The sequence below is a fragment of the Arachis stenosperma genome, chromosome 1, assembly GCF_014773155.1.
Source record: "Arachis stenosperma cultivar V10309 chromosome 1, arast.V10309.gnm1.PFL2, whole genome shotgun sequence".
NCBI lineage: Eukaryota > Viridiplantae > Streptophyta > Magnoliopsida > Fabales > Fabaceae > Arachis > Arachis stenosperma.
Window position 1 is genome coordinate 29,921,566 of NC_080377.1, and position 11,483 is coordinate 29,933,048.

An 11,483-nucleotide genomic window follows, 5' to 3' on the forward strand; every position below is an offset into this window, starting at 1 on the left:
CCAACACAAGGAGAATGTGAAATCCTACATAAGGAGGTTAGGATTTTGGAAGCCCAATCCCAAGGATACCAAAGCTCAAGAAGGTTCCTCCAAGCCAGGTGAAGGTGGCTTATCCCCTTCCAAGAAGAAGGACAAAGGGAAAGGGCCAATGAACTAAAGATGAAGCTGCTCAAGGTTGTTGAGTCCCATGGTTAACACTTTCTAATTTCTGAATTCTGTTTAAGCCTTTGCTTTATTTACTTCTTAAATAGTTGGTGCACGAAATTGTGATCATCAATAATGGCGCCAAAGACTTGGAGCTCTCAAACGTGAATCACACTTTGTCACAACTTCGCACAACTAACCAGCAAGTGCACTAGGTCGTCCAAGTAATAAACCTTACGTGAGTAAGGGTCGATCCCACGAAGATTGTTGGTATGAAGCAAGCTATGGTTATCTTGTAAATCCCAGTTAGGCGGATTCAAATGGTTATAATGGTTTTTGAATATAAAGATAAATAAAGCATAAAATAGAGATAGAAATACTTATGTAAATCATTGGTGGGAATTTCAGATAAGCGTATGGAGATGCTTTGTCCCTTTTGAATCTCTGCTTTCCTACTGCTTTCATCCAATCATTCTTACTCCTTTCCGTGACAAGCTGTATGTTCGGGTTTCACTGGCGTCACTGGCTACCTCCCGTCCTCACAGTGAAAATGGTCCAAATGCGCTGTCACCGCACGACTAATCATCTGTCGGTTCTCGATCATGTTGGAATAGGATCCATTGATCCTTTTGCGTGTGTCACTACGCCCAACACTCTTGAGTTTGAAGCTCGTCACAGTTATCCCATCTTAGATCCTACTCGGAATACCACAGACAAGGTTTAGACTTTCTGGATCTTAGGAATGGCCGCAAATAATTCTAACTTATACCACGAAGACTCTGATCTCACGGAATGGAAGGCTCGGTTGTCAGGCAAGGCAACTATGCATCATGGACCAGGAATCCAAGAGATACACACTCTAGCTCTCGCTTGTAGAACGAAAGTGGTTGTCAGGCACGCGTTCATAAGGACGGATGATAATGAGTGTCACGGATCATCACATTCATCAGGTTGAAGTACGAGTGATATCTTAGAACAAGAATACGCTTGAATTGAATAGAAGAACAATAGTAATTGCATTAATACTCGAGGAACAGCAGAGCTCCACACCTTAATCTATGGTGTGTAGAAACTCCACCGTTGAAAATACATAAGTGATGGTCCAGGCTTGGCCAAATGGCCAGCCCTCACGAAGGTCTAAAATCGCATACACTAATTAAAGATCCATCAAAAGACAAGACGCTTAGTACAAAAGTAAAAAGTTCTATTTATACTAAACTAGCTACTAGGGTTTACAGAAATAAGTCTAAGTGCAGAAATCTACTTCCGGGGTCCACTTTGGTGTGTGCTTAAGCTGAGCTTGAGCTTTACACGTGCAGAGGCTTCTCTTGGGGTTAAACGCCAAGTTGTAACGTGTTTTTGGCGTTTAACTCTGGTTTGTGATGTGTTTCTGGCGTTTTACTCCAGAATGCAGCATGAAACTGGCGTTGAATGCCAGTTTGCATCATCTAAACTCGAATAAAGTATGGACTATTATATATTGATGGAAAGCCCTGAATGTCCACTTTCCAACACAATTGAGAGCGCGCCATTTGAAGTTCTGTAGCTCCAGAAAATCCATTTCGAGTGCAAGGAGGTTAGAATGCAACAGCATCAACAGTCCTTTTTCAGCCTAAATCAGATTTTTGCTCAGGTCCCTCAATTTCAGCCAGAAAATACCTAAAATCATAGAAAAACACACAAACTCATAGTAAAGTCTAGAAATGTGAATTTTGCATAAAACTAATAAAAACATCCCTAAAAGTAGCTAGATCCTACTAAAAACTACCTAAAAACAATGCCAAAAAGCGTATAAATTATCTGCTCATCACAACACCAAACTTAAATTGTTGCTTGTCCCCAAGCAACTAAAAATCAAATAGGATAAAAAGAAGAGAATATACTATAAATATCAAAATATCAATGAAGCTTAGTTCTAATTAGATGAGCGGGACTAGTAGCTTTTTGCTTCTGAACAGTTTTGGCATCTCACTTTATCCTTTGAAGTTTAGAATGATTGGCATCTATAGGAACTCAGAGTTCAGATAGTGTTATTAATTCTCCTATTTAAGTATGTTGATTCTTGAACACAGCTACTTTTATGAGTCTTGGCCGTGGCCCTAAGCACTTTGTTTTCCAGTATTACCACCGGATACATAAATGCCACAGACACATGACTGGGTGAACCCTTTCAGATTGTGACTCAGCTTTGCTAAAGTCCCCAGTTAGAGGTGTCTAGAGCTCTTAAGCACACTCTTTTTGCTTTGGATCACGACTTTAACCACTCAGTCTCAAGCTTTTCACTTGGAACTGCATGCCACAAGCACATGGTTAGGGACAACTTGATTTAGCCGCTTAGGCTTGGATTTATTTCCTTGGGCCCTCCTATCCATTGATGCTCAAAGCCTTAGATCCTTTTTACCCTTGCCTTTTGGTTTTAAGGGCTATTGGCTTTTTCTGCTTGCTTTTTTTTTTTCGCAAGCTTTGTTCTTCACTGCTTTTTCAGATCATCAATAACATTTCTCTTTGTTCATTATTCTTTCAAGAGCCAACAATTTTAACATTCATAAACAACAACATAAAAAATATGCACTGTTCAAGCATTCATTCAGAAAACAAAAAATATTATCACCGCATCAATATAATTAAACTAATTTCAAGGATGAATTCGAAACTCATGTACTTCTTGTTCTTTTATATTAGAAACATTTTTCATTTAAGAAAGGTAAAGGATTCATGGAATTATTCATAGCCTTAATACATAGACACTAGACACTAATGATCATGTAATAAAGACACAAACATAGACAAACATAAAGCATAAAGTCGAAAAATGGAGAGATAAGAACAAGGAAGTTAAGGAATGAGTCCACCTTAGTGAGGGTAGCGCCTTCTTCTTGAAGGACCAATGGTGTTCTTGAGCTCCTCTATGGCTCTTCCTTGCCTTTGTTGCTCCTCCCTCATAGCTCTTTGATCTTCTCTAATCTCATTAAGAATGATGGAGCGCTCTTGGTGTTCCACCCTTAATTGGTTCATGTCATGACTCAATCCTTCTAGAGAAGTGTTGAGTTGTTCCCAATAGTTGTTTGGAGAAAAATGCATCCCTTGAGGTATCTCAGGGATTTCTTGATGATGAGCTTCCTCATGCGTCTCTTGAGATCCATGGATAGGCTCTCTTGTTTGCTCTATCCTCTTCTTAGTGATGGGCTTGTCCTCTTCAATGAGGATGTCTCCTTCTATGACAACTCTAGCTAAGTAGCATAGATGGCAAATGAGATGAGGAAAAGCTAGCCTTGCCAAGGTGGAGGGCTTTTCAGCTACTTTGTAGAGTTCTAGAGAGATGACTTCATGAACTTCTACTTCCTCTCTAATCATGATTCTATGGATCATGATGACCCGATCCACAGTTACTTTGGATCGGTTGCTAGTGGGGATGATGGAGCGTTGGATGAACTCCAACCATCCTCTAGCCAAAGGCTTACGGTCCAGTCTTCTCAATTGAACCGGCTTGCCTTTTGAGTCTCTTTTCCATTGAGCTCCTTCCACACATATATCCATGAGGACTTGGTCCAACCTTTGATCAAAGTTGACCCTTCTAGTGTAGGGGCATGCGTCTTCTTGCATCATAGGCAAGTTAAATGCCAACCTTACGTTAAACGCTAGCTCTATGCTTGTTTCTGGCGTTAAACGCCACTTTGCTGCTTGTTTCTGGCGTTTAACGCCAGCTTTCCTCAGGGTGCGATCCTGGCGTTTAAACACCAGACTACTGCTTGTTTCTGGCGTTCAACGTCAGCTTCATGCTCTGTTCTGGCGTTAAACGCCAGCCAGATGCTCCTTACTGGCGTTTAAATACCAGTAAGCTCTTCCTCCAGGGTGTGCTGTTTTTAATGCCGTTTTTTATTTTTCTTTGATTTTTGTAGTTATTTTTGTGACTCCGCATGATCATGAACCTAAGAAGACATAAAAGAACAATAAAAAACATAGATAAATAAAATTGTGTTGCCTCCCAACAAGCGCTTCTTTAATGTCAATAGCTTGACAATGAGCTCTTATGGAGCTTCACAGATGTTCAGAGCATTGTTGGGACCTCCCAACACCAAACTTAGAGTTTGAATGTGGGGGTTCAACACTAAACTTAGAGTTTGGTTGTGGCCTCCCAACACCAAACTTAGAGTTTGATTGTGGGGGCTTTGTTTGACTCTGTATTGAGAAAAGCTTATCGTGCCTCTTTTCCATGTTTACAGAAGGATAACCTTGAGCTTTAAAAACAAGGTAATCCCCATTCAATTGAAGGATTAGTTCACTTCTGTCAACATCAATCACAGCTTTTGCTATGGCTAGGAAGGTGGTGCGCGAAATTGTGATCACTACAACTTCACACAACTAACCAGCAAGTGCACTGGGTCGTCCAAGTAATACCTTACGTGAGTAAGGGTCGATCCCACGGAGATTGTTGGTATGAAGCAAGCTATGGTCACCTTGTAAATCTTAGTCAGGCAGACTCAAATGGGTATAGGTAATAAACGCATAAAGCATAAAGATAAAGATAGAGATACTTATGTAGTTCATTGGTAGGAACTTCAGATAAGCGTATGAAGATGCCTTCCCTTCCGTCTCTCTGCTTTCCTACTGTCTTCATCCAATCCTTCTTACTCCTTTCCATGGCAAGCTTGTGTAGGGTTTCACCGTTGTCAATGGCTACCTCCCATCCTCTCAGTGAAAGCGATTGCATATGCCCTGTCACGGCACGCGGAATTCAGCTGTCGGTTCTCGGTCAGGCCGGAATAATATCCATTGATACTTTTGCGTCTGTCACTAACGCCCCACCTGCTAGGAGTTTGAAGCACGTCACAGTCATTCAATCATTGAATCCTACTCAGAATACCACAGACAAGGTTAGACCTTCCGGATTCTCTTGAATGCTGCCATCAGTTCTCGCCTATACCACGAAGATTCCAGTTAAAGAATCCAAGAGATATTCACTAGAGCCTTGGTTACTTGTAGAACAAAAGTGGTTGTCAGTCACCTTGTTCATAGGTGAGAATGATGATGAGTGTCACGGATCATCACATTCATCAAGTTGAAGAACAAGTGATATCTTGGACAAGGAACAAGCGGAATTGAATAGAAGAACAATAGTAATTGCATTAATACTCGAGGTACAGCAGAGCTCCACAGCTTAATCTCTGGTGTGTAGAAACTCCACCGTTGAAAATACATAAGAACAAAAGTGATCATTGGTTTCGGCCCCAGAGAGGGAACCAGAAGAACCAAGATCTGATCTAAGAACTAGATGTCCAAAGATGAAAAATACAATAGTAAAAGGTCCTATATATAGAGAACTAGTAGCCTAGGGTGTACAGAGATGAGTAAATGACATAAAAATCCACTTCCGGGCCCACTTGGTGTGTGCTTGGGCTGAGCAATGAAGTAATTTCGTGTAGAGACTCTTCTTGGAGTTAAACGCCAGCTTTTATGCCAGTTTGGGCGTTTAACTCCCATTTAGGTGCCAGTTCCGGCGTTTAACGCTGGAATTTCTGAGGGTGACTTTGAACGCCGGTTTGGGCCATCAAATCTTGGGCAAAGTATGGACTATCATATATTGCTGGAAAGCCCAGGATGTCTACTTTCCAACGCCGTTGAGAGCGCTCCAATTGGGCTTCTGTAGCTCCAGAAAATCCACTTCGAGTGCAGGGAGGTCAGAGTCCAACAGCATCTGCAGTCCTTTTCAGTCTCTGAATCAGATTTTTGCTCAGGTCCCTCAATTTCAGCCAGAAAATACCTGAAATCACAGAAAAACACACAAACTCATAGTAAAGTCCAGAAAAGTGAATTTTAACTAAAAACTAATAAAAATATACTAAAAACTAACTAGATCATACCAAAAACACACTAAAAACAATGCTAAAAAGTGTATAAATTATCCGCTCATCACAACACCAAACTTAAATTGTTGCTTGTCCCCAAGCAACTGAAAATCAAATAAGATAAAAAGAAGAGAATATACTATAAACTCCAAATTATCAATGAAACTTAGCTCCAAATTAGATGAGCGGGACTAGTAGCTTTTTGCCTCCAAACAGTTTTGGCATCTCACTTTATCTTCTGAGGTTCAGAATGATTGGCTTCTTTAGGAACTCAGAATCCAGATAGTGTTATTGATTCTCCTAGTTAAGTATGATGATTCTTGAACACAGCTACTTATTGAGTCTTGGCCGTGGCCCAAAGCACTCTGTCTTCCAGTATTACCACCGGATACTTACATGCCACAGACACATAATTGGGTGAACCTTTTCAGATTGTGACTCAGCTTTGCTAAAGTCCCCAATTAGAGGTGTCCAGGGTTCTTAAGCACACTCTTTTTGCCTTGGATTTCAACTTTATTTCTTTTTTTCTTTTTCTTTTTCTTTCTCCCCTTTTCGTTTTTCTCCTTCTTTCTTTTTTTTTTTTTGTATTCACTGCTTTTTCTTGCTTCAAGAATCATTTTTATGATTTTTCAGATCCTCAGTAACATGTCTCCTTTTTCATCATTCTTTCAAGAGCTAACAATTTTAACATTCATGAACAACAAATTCAAAAGACATATGCACTGTTCAAGCATACATTCAGAAAACAAAAAGTATTGTCACCACATCAAACTAATTAAGCTAGTTTTAAAGATGAATTTGAAATCCTGTACTTCTTGTTCTTTTGTAATAAAAACAGTTTTCTTTTAAGAAAGGTGATGGATTCATAGGACATTCATAACTTTAAGGCATAGACACTAAGACACTAATGATCATAAGACACAAACATAGACAAACATAAGCATGATAATTTCGAAAAACAAAAGAACAAGGAAATTAAAGAACGGGTCCACCTTAGTGATGGCGGCTTGTTCTTCCTCTTGAAGATCCTATGGAGTGCTTGAGCTCCTCAATGTCTCTTCCTTGTCTTTGTTGCTCCTCTCTCATGATGAGAGGGGTTTCTTGTTTGCTCCATCCTTTTCTTAGTGATGGGCTTGAGGTCATGCCTTCTCAGTTGAACCGGCTTCCCTCTTGAATTTCTCTTCTATTGGGTGTCCTCTTCACAGATATCTATGAGGACTTGGTCCAACCTTTTGATCAAAGTTGACCCTTCTTCATGGCCACAACTTCATAGAAGTGGTCTTGATGCACCCTTGAGATGAATCTCTCCATCTCTCATGACTCGGAGGTAGAAGCTTTTGCCTTCCCTTTCCTCTTTCTAGAGGTTTCTCCGGCCTTGGATGCCATAAATGGTTATGGAAAAATAAAAAGCAATGCTTTTACCACACCAAACTTAAAAGGTTTGCTCGTCCTCGAGCAAAAGAAGAAAGAAGAGAAGAGAAGAAGAAATGGAGGAGAGGGAGATGGCTTTGTGGTTCGGCCATTAAGGGTGGGTTTGGGAGTTGAAGTGGTTTGAATTTGAAGGGTGAGGTTGGTGGGGTTTCATGAAGGATGGATGTGAGTGGTGAAGAGAAAGATGGGAAGAGGTATTGAGGTGATTGGTGAATGGGTGAAGAAGAGAGAGAATGGTGGGGTTGGTGGGGATCTTGTGGGGTCCACAGATCCTGTGGTGTCAAGGAAAAGTCATCCCTGCACCAAATGGCATTCAAAATCACGTTTTGAGCCATTTCTGGCGTTAAACGCCGGGCTGGTGCCCATTCCTGGCGTTTAACGCCAGGTTCTTGCCCTTTCCTGGCGTTTAACGCCAGTCTGGTGCCCCTTTCTGGCGTTAAACGCCCAGAATGGTGCCAGACTGGGCGTTAAACGCCCAACTGCTAGCCTCACTGGCGTTTAAACGCCAGTGAGTTCTTCCTCCAGGGTGTGCTGTTTTTCTTCCTGTTTTTCATTCTGTTTTTGCTTTTTCAATGGATTTTGTGACTTCTCATAATCATCAACCTACAAAAAAACATAAAACAACAAAAGAAAATAGATAAAATATAATCATTGGGTTGCCTCCCAACAAGCGCTTCTTTAATGTCAGTAGCTTGACAGAGGGCTCTCATGGAGCCTCACAGATAATCAGAGCAATGTTGGAATCTCCCAACACCAAACTTAGAGTTTGAATGTGGGGGTTCAACACCAAACTTAGAATTTGGTTGTGGCCTCCCAACACCAAACTTAAAGTTTGACTGTGGGGGCTCTGTTTGACTCTGATTTGAGAGAAGCTCTTCATGCTTCCTCTCCATGATGACAGAGGGATATCCTTGAGCCTTAAACACCAAGGATTTTTCATTCACTTGAATGATCAGTTCACCTCCATCAACATCAATCACAGCCTTTGCTGTGGCTAGGAAGGGTCTGCCAAGGATGATAGATTCATCCATGCACTTCCCAGTCTCTAGGACTATGAAATTAGTAGGGATGTAATGGTCTTCAATCTTCACTAAAACATCCTCTACAAGTCCATGAGCTTGTTTTCTTGAGTTGTCTGCCATCTCTAATGAGATTCTTGCAGCTTGCACCTCAAAGATCCCTAGCTTCTCCATTACAGAGAGAGGCATGAGGTTTACACTTGACCCTAAGTCACACAGAGCCTTCTTGAAGGTCATGGTGCCTATGGTACAAGGTATTGAAAACTTCCCAGGATCTTGTTTCTTTTGAGGTAATTTCAGCCTAGACAAGTCATCCAGTTCTTTGGTGAGCAAAGGAGGTTCATTCTCCCCAGACTCATTTCCAAATAGCTTGTCATTAAGCTTCATGATTGCTCCAAGATATTTAGCAACTTGCTCTTCAGTGACATACTCATCCTCTTCAGAGGAAGAATACTCATCAGAGCTCATGAAAGGCAGAAGTAAATCCATTGGAATCTCTATGGTCTCATTTTGAACCTCAGATTCCCATGGTTCCTCATTGGGGAACTCATAGGAGGCCAGTGGACGTCCAGTGAGGTCTTCTTCAGTGGCGTTCACTGCCTCTTCTTCCTCCCAGAATTCGGCCATGTTAATGGCTTTGCACTCTCCTTTTGGATTTTCTTCTGTGTTGCTTGGGAGAGCACTAGGAGGGAGTTCAGTAATTTTCTTGCTCAGCTGACCCACTTGTCCTTCCAAGTTTCTAATGGAGGACCTTGTTTCAGTCATGAAACTTTGAGTGGTTTTGATTAGATCAGAGACCATGGTTGCTAAGTCAGAGGTATTCTGCTTAGAACTCTCTGTCTGTTGCTGAGAAGATGATGGAAAAGGCTTGCCATTGCTAAACCTGTTTCTTCCACCATTATTGTTGTTGAAACCTTGTTGAGGTCTCTCTTGATTCTTCCATGAGAAATTTGGGTGATTTCTCCATGAAGAATTATAGGTGTTTCCATAGGGTTCTCCTAGGTAATTCACCTCTTCCATTGAAGGGTTCTCAGGATCATAAGCTTCTTCTTCAGATGAAGCATCCTTAGTACTGCTTGGTGCATTTTACATTCCAGACAGACTTTGAGAAATCAAATTGACTTGTTGAGTCAATATTTTATTCTGAGCCAATATGGCATTCAGAGTGTCAATCTCAAGAACTCCTTTCTTCTGACTAGTCCCATTGTTCACAGGATTCCTTTCGGAAGTGTACATGAATTGGTTATTTGCAACCATTTCAATGAGCTCTTGAGCTTCTGTAGGCGTCTTCTTCAGATGAAGAGATCCTCCAGCAGAGCTATCCAAGGACATCTTGGATAGTTCAGAGAGACCATCATAGAAAATACCTATGATGCTCCATTCAGAAAGCATGTCTGAGGGACACTTTCTGATTAATTGTTTGTATCTTTCCCAAGCTTCATAGAGGGATTCACCATCCTTCTGTCTGAAGGTTTGGACTTCCACTCTAAGCTTACTCAATTTTTGAGGTGGGAAGAACTTTGCCAAGAAGGCATTGACTAGCTTTTCCCAAGAGTCCAGGCTTTCTTTAGGTTGTGAGTTCAACCATATTCTAGCTCTGTCTCTTACAGCAAAAGGGAATAGCATCAGTCTGTAGACCTCAGGGTCAACCCCATTAGTCTTGACTGTGTCACAGATTTGCAAGAACTCAGCTAAAAACTGATGAGGATCTTCCAATGGAAGTCCATGAAACTTGCAATTCTGTTGCATTAGAGAAACTAATTGAGGCTTAAGCTCAAAGTTGTTTGCTCCAATGGCAGGGATAGAGATGCTTCTCCCATAGAAGTCGGGAGTAGGTGCAGTAAAGTCATCCAGCACCTTCCTTGCATTGTTTGCATTGTTGTTGTTTTCGGCTGCCATGTGTTCTTCTTCTTTGAAGAATTCGGTCAGGTCCTTTAAAGAGAGTTGTGCTTTAGCTTCTCTTAGCTTTCGCTTCAAGGTCCTTTCAGGTTCAGGGTCAGCTTCAACAAGAATGCCTTTGTCTTTGTTCCTGCTCATATGAAGAAGAAGAGAACAAGAAAATATGGAATCCTCTATGTCACAGTATAGAGATTCCTTGAGGTGTCAGAGGAAAAGAAAAGTAGAAGACAGAAGTAGAAAATTCGAACTTATCAAAGAAGATGGAGTTCGAATTTTGCATTAAGGAATAGTGTTAGTCCATAAATAGAAGGATGTGAGAAGAAGGGAAGTAATTTTCGAAAATTAAGTAAAAGATTTTGAAAACATTTTGAAAAACACTTAATTGATTTTCGAAAATAAGAGTGGAAAAGAAATCAAGTGATTTTTGAAAAAGATTTTGAAATTAGAAATAAAAAAGATTTGATTGAAAACTATTTTGAAAAAGATGTGATTAAAAAGATTTGATTGAAAAGTTATGGTTTTAAAAAGATATGATTGAAAAGATATGATTTGAAAACAATTTTAAAAAGATTTGATTTTTAAAAATTAATGACTTGCCTAACAAGAAAAGATATGATTCAAACATTAAACCTTTCTCAACAGAAAAGGCAACATACTTAAAATGTTCAATCAAATCATTAATTGTTAGTAAGTATCCTTGAAAAAGGAAAGAAATTGATTTTGAAAACATTTGATTGAAAAGATATGATTTGAAAAAGATTTGATTTTGAAAAACTTTGAAAACTTGAAAAAAATTGATTTTGAAAACAAAATCCTCCCCCTTGTGCCATCCTGGCGTTAAACGCCCAGAATGGTGCACATTCTGGTGTTTAACGCCCAAACTACTACCCTTTTGGGCGTTAAACGCCCAGCCAGGCACCCTGGCTGGCGTTTAAACGCCAGTCTGTCTTCTTTACTGGGCATTTTTGAATGCCCAGCTTTTTCTGTGTGATTCCTCTGCAGTATGTTCTGAACCTTCAATTCTCTGTATTATTGACTTGAAAAGACACAAATTAAAAATATTTTTGGATTTTTAATAATAAGGAATAATCAAAATGCAACTAAAATCAAATAATAATGCATGCAAGACACCAAACTTAGCAGT

The 11,483-nt window shown here is 40.2% G+C and overlaps 1 non-coding gene across 1 annotated transcript; it reads left to right on the plus strand.

The window, feature by feature from the left end:
• Nucleotides 1–9,826: 9,826 nt before the first annotated feature.
• Nucleotides 9,827–9,934, plus strand: LOC130949572 (small nucleolar RNA R71). Its single transcript, XR_009073415.1, has one exon. It is a non-coding gene; the product is annotated as a small nucleolar RNA R71 (small nucleolar RNA).
• The last annotated feature ends 1,549 nt before the right edge of the window (nucleotides 9,935–11,483 follow it).